General features: G+C 43.7%; 1 protein-coding gene across 2 annotated transcripts in view; it reads left to right on the top strand.

Annotated features, from left to right (window-relative positions):
• The window catches only part of TRAPPC9 (trafficking protein particle complex 9), a 585,848-nt gene that overhangs the window by 551,053 nt on the left and 24,884 nt on the right, over positions 1-9,911 (top strand). The gene's annotated exons all lie outside the window — the stretch shown is intronic.

Here is a 9,911-nt window from a genome sequence, read left to right as displayed (position 1 = left end):
GAGGAATCTGTACTTGGACCAAGAGGCAATTGTTTGAACAGAACATGGGAACACTGAATGGTTTAAAATTAAGAAAGGTGTGCGACAAGGTTGTATTTTTTCACCATACTTATTCAACCTGTATGCTGAGCAAATAATCTGAGAAGCTGGGATATATGAAGAAAAATGTGGCATCAGGATTGGAGGAAGACTCATTAACAACCTGAGGTATGCAGATGATACAATCTTGCTTGCTAAAAGTGAAGAGGACTTAAAATACTTACTGATGAAGCTCAAAAACCATAGTCTTCAGTATGGATTACATCTCAATGTCAAGAAAACAAAAATCCTCACCACTGGACCTATAAACAACATTATTATCAATGGAGAAAAGATTGAAGTTATCAAGGACTTCATTCTTCTTGGATCAACCATCAACATTCACGGAAGCAACAGTCAAGAAATCAAATGATGTATTGCATTAGGCAAATCTGTTGCACAAAACCTTTTAAAGTGTTGAAGATGTCTGCTGAGGACTAAGGTGTGCCTGACCCAAACCATGATATTTTCAATAACCTCATATGCACGTGAAAGCTGGACAGTGAAAAAGGAAAACTTTTTCTTTTTTTAGTATGATGCTTTTGAGTTATGATATTGGAGGAGAATATTGAAAGTGCCATGAGCTGCCAAAAGAAGAAACGGATCTATGTTGAAAGAAGTGCAGCCAGAGTGCTCCTTGGAGGCCAGGATGGCCAAACTTCGTCTCTCATACTTTGGACATATTGTCAAGAGGGACCAGTCACTGGAGAGGGATATCATGGTTGATAAGGTGGAGGGTACAAGAAAAAGAAGAAGACCCCCAGCGAGATGGATTGGGAAAGTGGCAGCATCAATGGGCTCAAGCGTGGCAGCAATTGTAAGGTTGGCCCAGGATTGGACAGTGTTTTGTTCTGTTGTGCATAGGGTCGCTATGAGTTAGTACCAACTCAATGGCACCTAATAACAACAAAGTAGAAGCTGAGATCACATATTTGAGGCAGTTTTTCTTTTCTTATCGAAGGGCCTTCTAAAAGTTTGTAGGGGAAAAAAAATGGAATTAAAAGATACTGTGATTGTTCCATGAACTTTTTGAAGCCCACTCGTAGGCATTCACATGGGCATTTTCCTGTAAGCACTGCTTTATTGACATTCCGCAAGTGTTTATATTGTGTTTTCATTTTTGCTCAAAGTACTTTCTCATTTTCCCTTTGCTTTCTTCTTTGACCTGGGGTTTATTTAGAAGGGTGTTGTTCACCTTTTCAATGTTAGGAATTTTCCAGATACTCTTCTAATGATTTCTTATTCAATCCTTCATCATCAGAGAACATGCTTTGTATGGCTTGAATCCTCTAAACTCTAGTCAGACCTATTTTATGTCTGAGAATATGATCTATTTTGACAGGTATTCAGTGTGCACTTGAAAATGAGATTCTGTTTTTAGGTAGAATGTTCTATAAATATTAATTGGGTCAAGTTGTGTGCTCGTGTTGTTCCAGTCTTTTAAGTCCTTCCTGATTTCCTATTAACTTTGCTGCGTCAATTTTTGAGAGGGGGGCTTGACTGCAATGGCTTGACTGAAATTAGTCAGTTTCTGTTTGTGGCTGAATCTGATTCTGCTGCATGAACTTTGAAGTTCTGTTATTAGGTCTACAAACATTGAGGCTTCTTATGTCCTTTTAATGAATTGACCCATTGTAATTATGAAATGACTTTCCTTATCCCTGATGCTATTCTTTGCTCTAATGTTGAACTAGATGTTTCAGCTTTCTTTTGACTAGAGTTAGTATGATATACATTCATTTAGTACTCTTAATTTTAACTTATTTGTTTTAACATCTATTTAAAGTGCGTGTCATGGAAGCAGTCTATGGTTAGGTCTGTTTTGTTGTTGTTGTTGTTGTTTTAATCCTATCTGATAATCCCTGCCTTTTAATTAGGTCCATTTACATTTAATGTGATGGTTGATAGAGTTAGGTTGAAGTCTGTCATCTTGTTGTTTGTTTCCTATTTGTCCCAGCAGTTTTTTGTCCCATTTCCCCTTGTTTTTTTCCTTTGTGGGTGTCACTGGCCTTGTTTTTGTTTGTTTGTTTGAGTAGTTTTATGATTCTACTTTAGGTCATTTGTTAGCTTATTAGCTACACCTCTTTTGTGATTTTGTTGACTGCATGAAGGTTTGTTGTATACATCTTTAACTTTTCACGGTCTGTCTACTACTACAGTGACAAGAAACTGCCAGAAATTCAAGCTGGATTCAGAATAGGACATAGAATAAGGAATATCATTGTTCATTCTTGGTTGAAAGCAGAGAATACCAAAAAGGTGTTCAACAGTGTTGTATTGACTTTGCAAAGATTTTCAGCTTTGTGGATCATAACAAAATGTGGATAATATTGCAAAGCATGGGAATGCCAGAAGACTTCATTGTACTCATGAGGAACCTATACGCGGACAAAGAGGTCATCATTCGAACAGAACAAGGGTATATCGAATTGCTTAAAATCAGGGTGTATCCTTTCACAATCGTTATTTGTTTTGTATGCTGAGCAGATAATCTGAGAAACTGGGTATATGAAGAATGCAGCATCCAGATTGGAGGAAGGCTCACTCTAACAACCTGTGAATGCGGATGAAACAACCTTGCTTGTTGAAATCAGAGAGGACTTGAAGCTCCTTTCATGAAGATCAAAGATTACAGCCTTCAGTATGAATTCCAACTCAATGTAAAGAAAACAAAAATCCTCATGACTGGACCATTAGACAAAGTTTTGGTGATGGATGGAGAAAAGATTAAAGTTGTCAAGGATTTCATTGGATCCACAAACAATGCCTATGGAAGCAGCAGTCAATAAATCAAACAACATATTGCATTGGACAGATCTGTTGTAAAAGACCTTTTTTTAAGTTGTCAAGCGTAGCAACAATTGTGAGTTTGGCCCAGGACTGAGCAGTATTTCATTCTGTTATGCATAGGGTCACTATGAGTCAGTACCAACTCGATGGCACCTAACAACAACAACAACAACATGAGGACTAAGATGTGTCTGACCCAAGGCATGATATTTTCAATCATCTCATATGCTTGCGAAAGCTGGCCAATGAAAAGAAAAACAGAAGAAGAGTTGATGTGTTTGAATTCTGGTGTTGGTGAAGAACATTGAGTATATCATGGTCTCCTGAAAGAATGAGCAAATCTGTCTCAGAAGCAGTACAGCCAGATTGCTCCTTAGAGGCAAGGATGGTGAGACTTCATCTCATACTTAGGGCATGTTGTCAGGAGGGACCAGTCCCTGAAGAAGGACAGCATGCTGGGTAAAGAAGATGGTCAGCAAATAAGATGCTCAGCACAGTGGAATGACTTGGTGAGTTAGTGAGCTCAAACCTAGAGCCCTTGTGAAGATAGTGCCGAATGGGACACTGTTTCATTCTGTGGTACATAGGGTGCTACGGGGCAGAGTCAACTCCAGCAGGCACCTAATATCAACAAGGACATACCACTTCATGAATACTTTAAGGCCCTTTAAGTGGTATATTTCCAGTCCTTCTCTCCAGTCTTCAATACCATTGCTATCATACATTTGACGTGTGTGTTATAAACCACACACAGCATTATGGCTTTAATTTAAACAATTATTGTTAACACTTTTATTGTGAACTGAGAGGTAGATTGCATGGGAGAACATCGCTTTTACATTCAACCAATCATATGTTGCATTGCAATGATTACAATCCCCTCCATACACCATCGGTTAACAGGATTTGCCTCTATTCCCTCTTTCGTTATTTTTTCTTTTTTGATATACACAGAAACACTCAGGGATAGATAATCAGTGAAACAACCAAAAAGTACATTTTGCAAGCAGTTATTTTAAAATACATTTTTACATATAGATCCATGTTTTCATCCAGTGGCATGTTTTTGTGCCTTCATTTAACATTTCGTGTAGTTCGGGTCTCCTGTTGCTGAATTCTACTTTTTTGTTTCTTTTACGATGAAGTCTTTATTTCCAATTAGTTTTCGATCAGCATTTTGCTGTGTTTACAATGCTCGGCTTATAGGCTCCCTCGCCCCTTTCAGCCTTTGAGATAATTGCTCCACTCTCTTTTCTCTTATGTTGTTTCTGATGGGAATCTCTGCTTACTTGTCTCTTTGTTCCTCTGTATGTAGCATGTCTTTATTTCTGTGACTGTTTTTTAAGACTTTTTTCATTATCACTGCTTTTAGTAGTGTGACTATAGTGCCCTGACGTGGTTCACTTGATATTACTTGTGTATGTTTGGAGTCTGTTGAACTTCTTGGATCTGTGAGTTTATAGTTTTAACTAATTTTAGAAAAATCTTGTTGTTGTTGTTGTTGTTGTTAGGTGCCATCAAGTTGGTACCAACTCATAGCAATCCTATGAACAGCAAAACAAAACACTGCCCAATCCTGGGCCAGCCTTACAATTGCTGCCACGCTTGAGCCCATTGATGCTACCACTTTCCCAATCCATCTCGCTGGGGGTCTTCCTCTTACCAAACATGTTCACCTTACCAAACATGATATCCCTCTCCAGTGACTGGTCCCTCCTGACAATATGTCCGAAGTATGAGAGACGAAGTCTGGCCATCCTGGCCTCCAAGGAGCACTCTGGCTGCACTTCTTCCAACACAGGTCTTTTATTTAGTTGGTTTGGTAGATCATGGCACTTTCAATATTCTCCTCCAACACCATAACTCAAATGCATCAGTTCTTCTATGGTCTTCCTTATTCACTGTCCAGCTTTCACATGCATATGAGGTTATTGGAAATACCATGGCTTGGGTCAGGCTTAGTCCTCAAGCTGACATCTTTGCTCTTCCATACTTTTAAAAAGGTTTTGTGCAGCAGATTTGCCTAATGCAATATGTCATTTGATTTCCATGAGTGTTGATGGTTTATCCAAGAAAAATGAAGTCTTTGACAACTTCAGTCTTTTCTTCATTGGTGAGAATGCTGTTTATTGGTCCAGTGGTGAGGATTTTTGTTTTATTTACATTGAGATGTAATCCATACCAAAGGCTGTGCTCTTTGATCTTCATCAGTAAGTATTTTAAGTCCTCTTCACTTTCAACAAGCAAAGTTGTATCATCTGCATATCGCTGGTTGTTAATGAGTCTTCCTCCAATCCTGATGCCACGAAAAATCATGGACCATCAATTTCTTTCACTATTTTTTTTCTGCCCCCTCTCCTGTCTTTTATGGGAGAGGAGAACTTGTCCTGGGGTTTACTCATGCTATTTTCATGATTTGTCCCCCCTCTGTGCATTTCATTTTGGATAGTCTCATCTGCAGTATCTTCAAATTCACTTATCTTTTATTTTACGATGTGTTGTATTTTTTTTGTTAAGTGAGTTGGTTCTGTCCCATAACAACCCTGTATTAGGGTTTCCAAGGAGCAGTCCAGTGCCTGTCCAATCCATACAACACCTGGATTCCAATTGATCATTAATTCCACACAATATATTCTTTCCTCCTAAATATGCGACATTTCACCACAAAAGTTCAAATCTGCTTCTGCATGTCACTGTTTAAATTGTTTAAACGTGTGGGCTGAAGTTGCGATGGCTGGTTTAATATCCTTGTTGTCTCACTCTGACATGTGTGTCCGTCCTGGGCCTGTTTTGGTTAGTTTGGGCTTTGGCTTTGTTCCTCCCTCATTGTGAGTTGTAATTGTCCGCTTCTCTGCATGCTTGGTAATCTTTGAATGGATGCCACACATGATGGATTTTACCTTGTTAAGTTCTGCATATTCAATAGCCTTGAGCTTTGTTCTGGGTCACAGTTCAATCACTTTGAAACAGATCCTTTGGAGTCTTGCTTTTAAGTTTTCTGGGCAGGAGCAGAACTCTGTGTATTCTAGGGTTAATTACTCCCTACTACTAAGACAAGCCTCTCCTTATTATTCTATGCAATGCCCTGTGAATTCTGGTATTGTTTCTGGTTGGTGGCAGCAGGCACTATTTTTGGCCCTGTGTGGGCACCAGGCACGTTCTCTTGTCACCTCTCAGATGGTTCTTCCCTCCCACGTATGTGTTGATCAGTCCTCTGCTGAACACCAAAGGGGACCTCCACGGGTCTCCATAGCTCTCTCTCCCCAGTCCCACTCTATTTTAGTTTATAAACCCTGTAGGCACCTTGGTCTCCCGCGGGCTCTCTCAAGGCATCAGTCAGCTGAGGCTGCCTTCATTGGTCCCCATCTCTTAGGAGTCACTGGTTTTTGTTGCTTAAATACAATGGTTTCATGCATTTTGTGGCCAGAAGTGGGATTGTCTTTGACTCTGGGTGTTTTAACATGGTGTTGTTTCACCAAAATGCAAGCTGGTATGTAGGAAGTCTCTGAATAAATAACTCACTTAGGAAATCCACATTGCCAAGGAGGAGATGGTGCATCCTCTCGTCAGCTCACCCAGGAAACATTAACCCAACCCTACTCAGTCGTGGGAATACAATGGGACTTACTTAGAACCATATCAAAGGAATATTAACAACTGTCTTGAATGAACTCAAGCAAAAGCAGCCCTCCATCACTCATTGATCCCTGCCTAATAGAAGTATGGCACAGTAGGGTAAGCACTGTACTGCTCACCCTAAGGTCTGTGGTTCAAACTTGCCTGCCACTCTTTGGAAACCTGGTGCAGGGTCGCTATAAGTCAGAACTTACTTGGTGACACTTAACACCAACACCAACAGTATAGAGGTCAAGTACAGAAACGTACAGAATGGAAGACAAGAGAGCGTGTCTGTTAGGACCTGAGGTAGAAAGAGGAGACTTCCCAGAGAAGTTGTTCATTCAGCTGGACTTTGGAAGACAACAGAGGCAGGAAGGCATAGGGAGTGAAGGGTCATGTGCCATGTCCAAAGATGTGGCGAAGGTTTGGTGTGGCTGGAACCTGGCATGGGAAGGGAAGGGGGTTCTACAGAGGTCACAGGCAAGTCGGGGCTGGCACGTCCTGAGAGGCCCCAGGACACCCCAGCTAGATCAGATCTGTGGTTTAGGAGGAAACAGCGAGATTGTCATTTCATACAAACTCAGGCACAGTGAAGAAGTGGGCTTCTGCTTTTATTGCTTGAAATACATATATCTTTTTAATTTCCCCAAAGAAACTTTATTTATGATAGAAATTCTCAAGTAAAAATGATAATGATGTCTGCTGGCTTATGAGCTTATTCTATATTGAGCTCTTGACACCAAGTACACACATGCACACGCCCCATACACGCCCATGCATGTGTGTGCACATACTCACACCCACTCACACACTCCTGCACACAGGCACATTCGTACACACACATACTCCCACACTCCCCCCCACACACATATATACAAGGGTGCATAACCATAATGCACACAGCACACGCATTCTCACAAACACACACTCCCGCACACGGGCACACACACACAAGTGCACATACCATATATGCATACACATACATTCACACACTCCAACACACAGGCACACATTCACACACATACACATTCACAGACTCTGGCACGCACACACACACATGTGCACATACCATACGTGCACACACACGCACACACACACACACATTCACACACTCCATACACAGGCACGGACATGCACACTGAGTGAGTGGACAGGTCCAGAATCAGGACACACTCAGTGCCTGGCAGACCCCATTGGAGGCAGGACTGGACAGAGCTGAAGCCACACTGGTGAGGTACATGCTTGCCTCATCAGACATTGATTTGTAATTAAGCTGCTTGCTTCCTGAATGAGTTGTTACATGTCCCGTTTCCGTAAACAAGTGAGGCTAAGCCGTGGGTAGTGAGCGGGCATCTCTGTGCTCCTGGTACTGCCAGCCTCCCCAGTTCATTTGGCCAGAACTCTCTGTGGGCCACAGAGACAGATGGGTCGATACTATATCTTGATAAATGGGACTAACGTCACAGTTTACATTCCCGTCCAGTTGTGCCGGCCACGAGAGGGACTTGGCCTGTGTGCTTGAGTCTGTCCATGCACTGAGTCAGCCGACCTGGGAGCAGCTCAGAGCATTCCGGAGTTGGGGCCTGGGACATGTGTCCCAGCCAATAGCCTTGTAGGGTAGAAAGAACTCTGGGCAGCAGCCACGAAACCCGGGTAGACTAGCGCATTGTGACCTGGGCAAGCCAGCACAGCTATGTCCATGGGAGCCTGGCCAGGCTGAGCGGCCAGGTGGCAGGAGAAGGCCTCTGAGGAGGACAGGGCAGTTTGCACCCTGGACGATTGCAGAGCGAGGGCACAATGACAGTAGGGCATGGAGACTCTAGACCAGGTGGAGGGGATGCAGATGTCAGAGAGGCCAGGGAAGGAGGAAGCGATGGGATGTCAGTGGGCAGAAATATAGAGGGGTCCTCTAAGTACAGGGTGTGGAGGTCCAGACTCCGGACAGGAAGGACAAGGGGAGCAGGGGGCAGGACACTGTGCCCTGGGAGCCTGGTGTGTCCTCACTGTATCAAGACTGGGCCGCCCCCCCCCCCCCCCTCCCCGGACAAGACCAAGCTAGCAGCCCAGCCTCGGGACTTTGAACCTCGGCTGGTGCCAACCTGTGCCCCAGTACCAAGAGAAGCAGGAGTGATTCTTACACGGACCGACCCAAAGGCCCTTTGCACATTTCTGGAAAAAGCAAACATCTCCACTCATGATGAGGGGAAATGTTTACAGGAAAGAAAGACACTAAACGTATGAGTAATTCCGGCTCGGTTCTCAGTCCCCAGAGACCAATAGCCTTGTCTCATCTGCTCATATTAGAAAAAGGAGCCAAGGAGAAAACTTGTCTGGGCAAAGGAGCCAGGCAGGAGGGCACTCGGGTCCCCAGCAGGATCTCTTCTTTGTGGACAGGACGACTGACCATGTAAGTGTCCCTATGGCTCAAGCCTCAGGCAGAGGCCAGTGCCCTCTGTAACCTTGATGACATCGCGGGTCCTGGCCACTCTGGCCTGGAGAACCCTTGGGTTTAAAACCTCTGCTGACCTTGCCATCAACCCCACAGCCATGAGACAGACATGGTGTCTTCTTCTGTCCTGTGCTCTGAAAACCTGGTGAGGTGAACAGGGGTTAGGATAGGGCCATCAACACCAAGGTCAGGTCCCTTCATGCTGGGCCACACAGGAAACATTCCTCCATCCTTGCCACATGCTGGTCCTGGGCCTGGGGAGCCAGCAAGGGAACCCCAGTCTGTCCCAGGGTAGGGTGTGCCCAGGGGACCATCAGTGGAACAGAGGTCTTATCTGGGAGCAAACCAGGCCACAGAACAGAAGGCTGGCCCTCACCAGGAGGCCAAGGACTTTGGTTTGAGAAAGACTGTGGTCACCTTTCAGTGGAAGTGTTGAGGAAGCTGATACGGAAAAGAGACAGGTCTTTTCAAAGCCGGGACAGGGTCGTGAGTAGGCCACTCATCCCTTCTTTCCTTTGGATCAGGTGCAGTGTGGGTTTACTGTGATGAAGTCGCAAGGCAGCATGGGTTAGACAGTCACACTTCGTAAGGTTTATACACGGGTCACTGGGACTGGTCTGGACAGATACTGGTCATTTCAAGTTGATAAGATGGGACAAGAATAGAACTGTCTACAAGCGAGCTGGACTGGGGCTGTGGCAAAGGCACCCATGCACCCAACCAGTTACTCACCCACCCACCCACTCATTCACTCATTCACTCACTCACTCACTCACTCACTCATTCATTCATTCACCCACTGACTTACAAACTCTCAGAGACTCACTCATGCACCTACATATTCACTCACCTATCCACTCACATTGTACCAAAAGGAAATGGTTAATGTTCAACCATTTCAAGAGATACCATATGAACAAGAGCCAATGATACTCAGAGAGGAAGTCCAAAGTTCATTGAAAGAAGTGGCAAAGAA

The sequence above is a fragment of the Chrysochloris asiatica genome, unplaced genomic scaffold (genome assembly GCF_000296735.1).
Source record: "Chrysochloris asiatica unplaced genomic scaffold, ChrAsi1.0 scaffold00001, whole genome shotgun sequence".
NCBI classification, from domain to species: domain Eukaryota; kingdom Metazoa; phylum Chordata; class Mammalia; order Afrosoricida; family Chrysochloridae; genus Chrysochloris; species Chrysochloris asiatica.
This window is presented reverse-complemented; position numbering and strand designations above follow the sequence as displayed.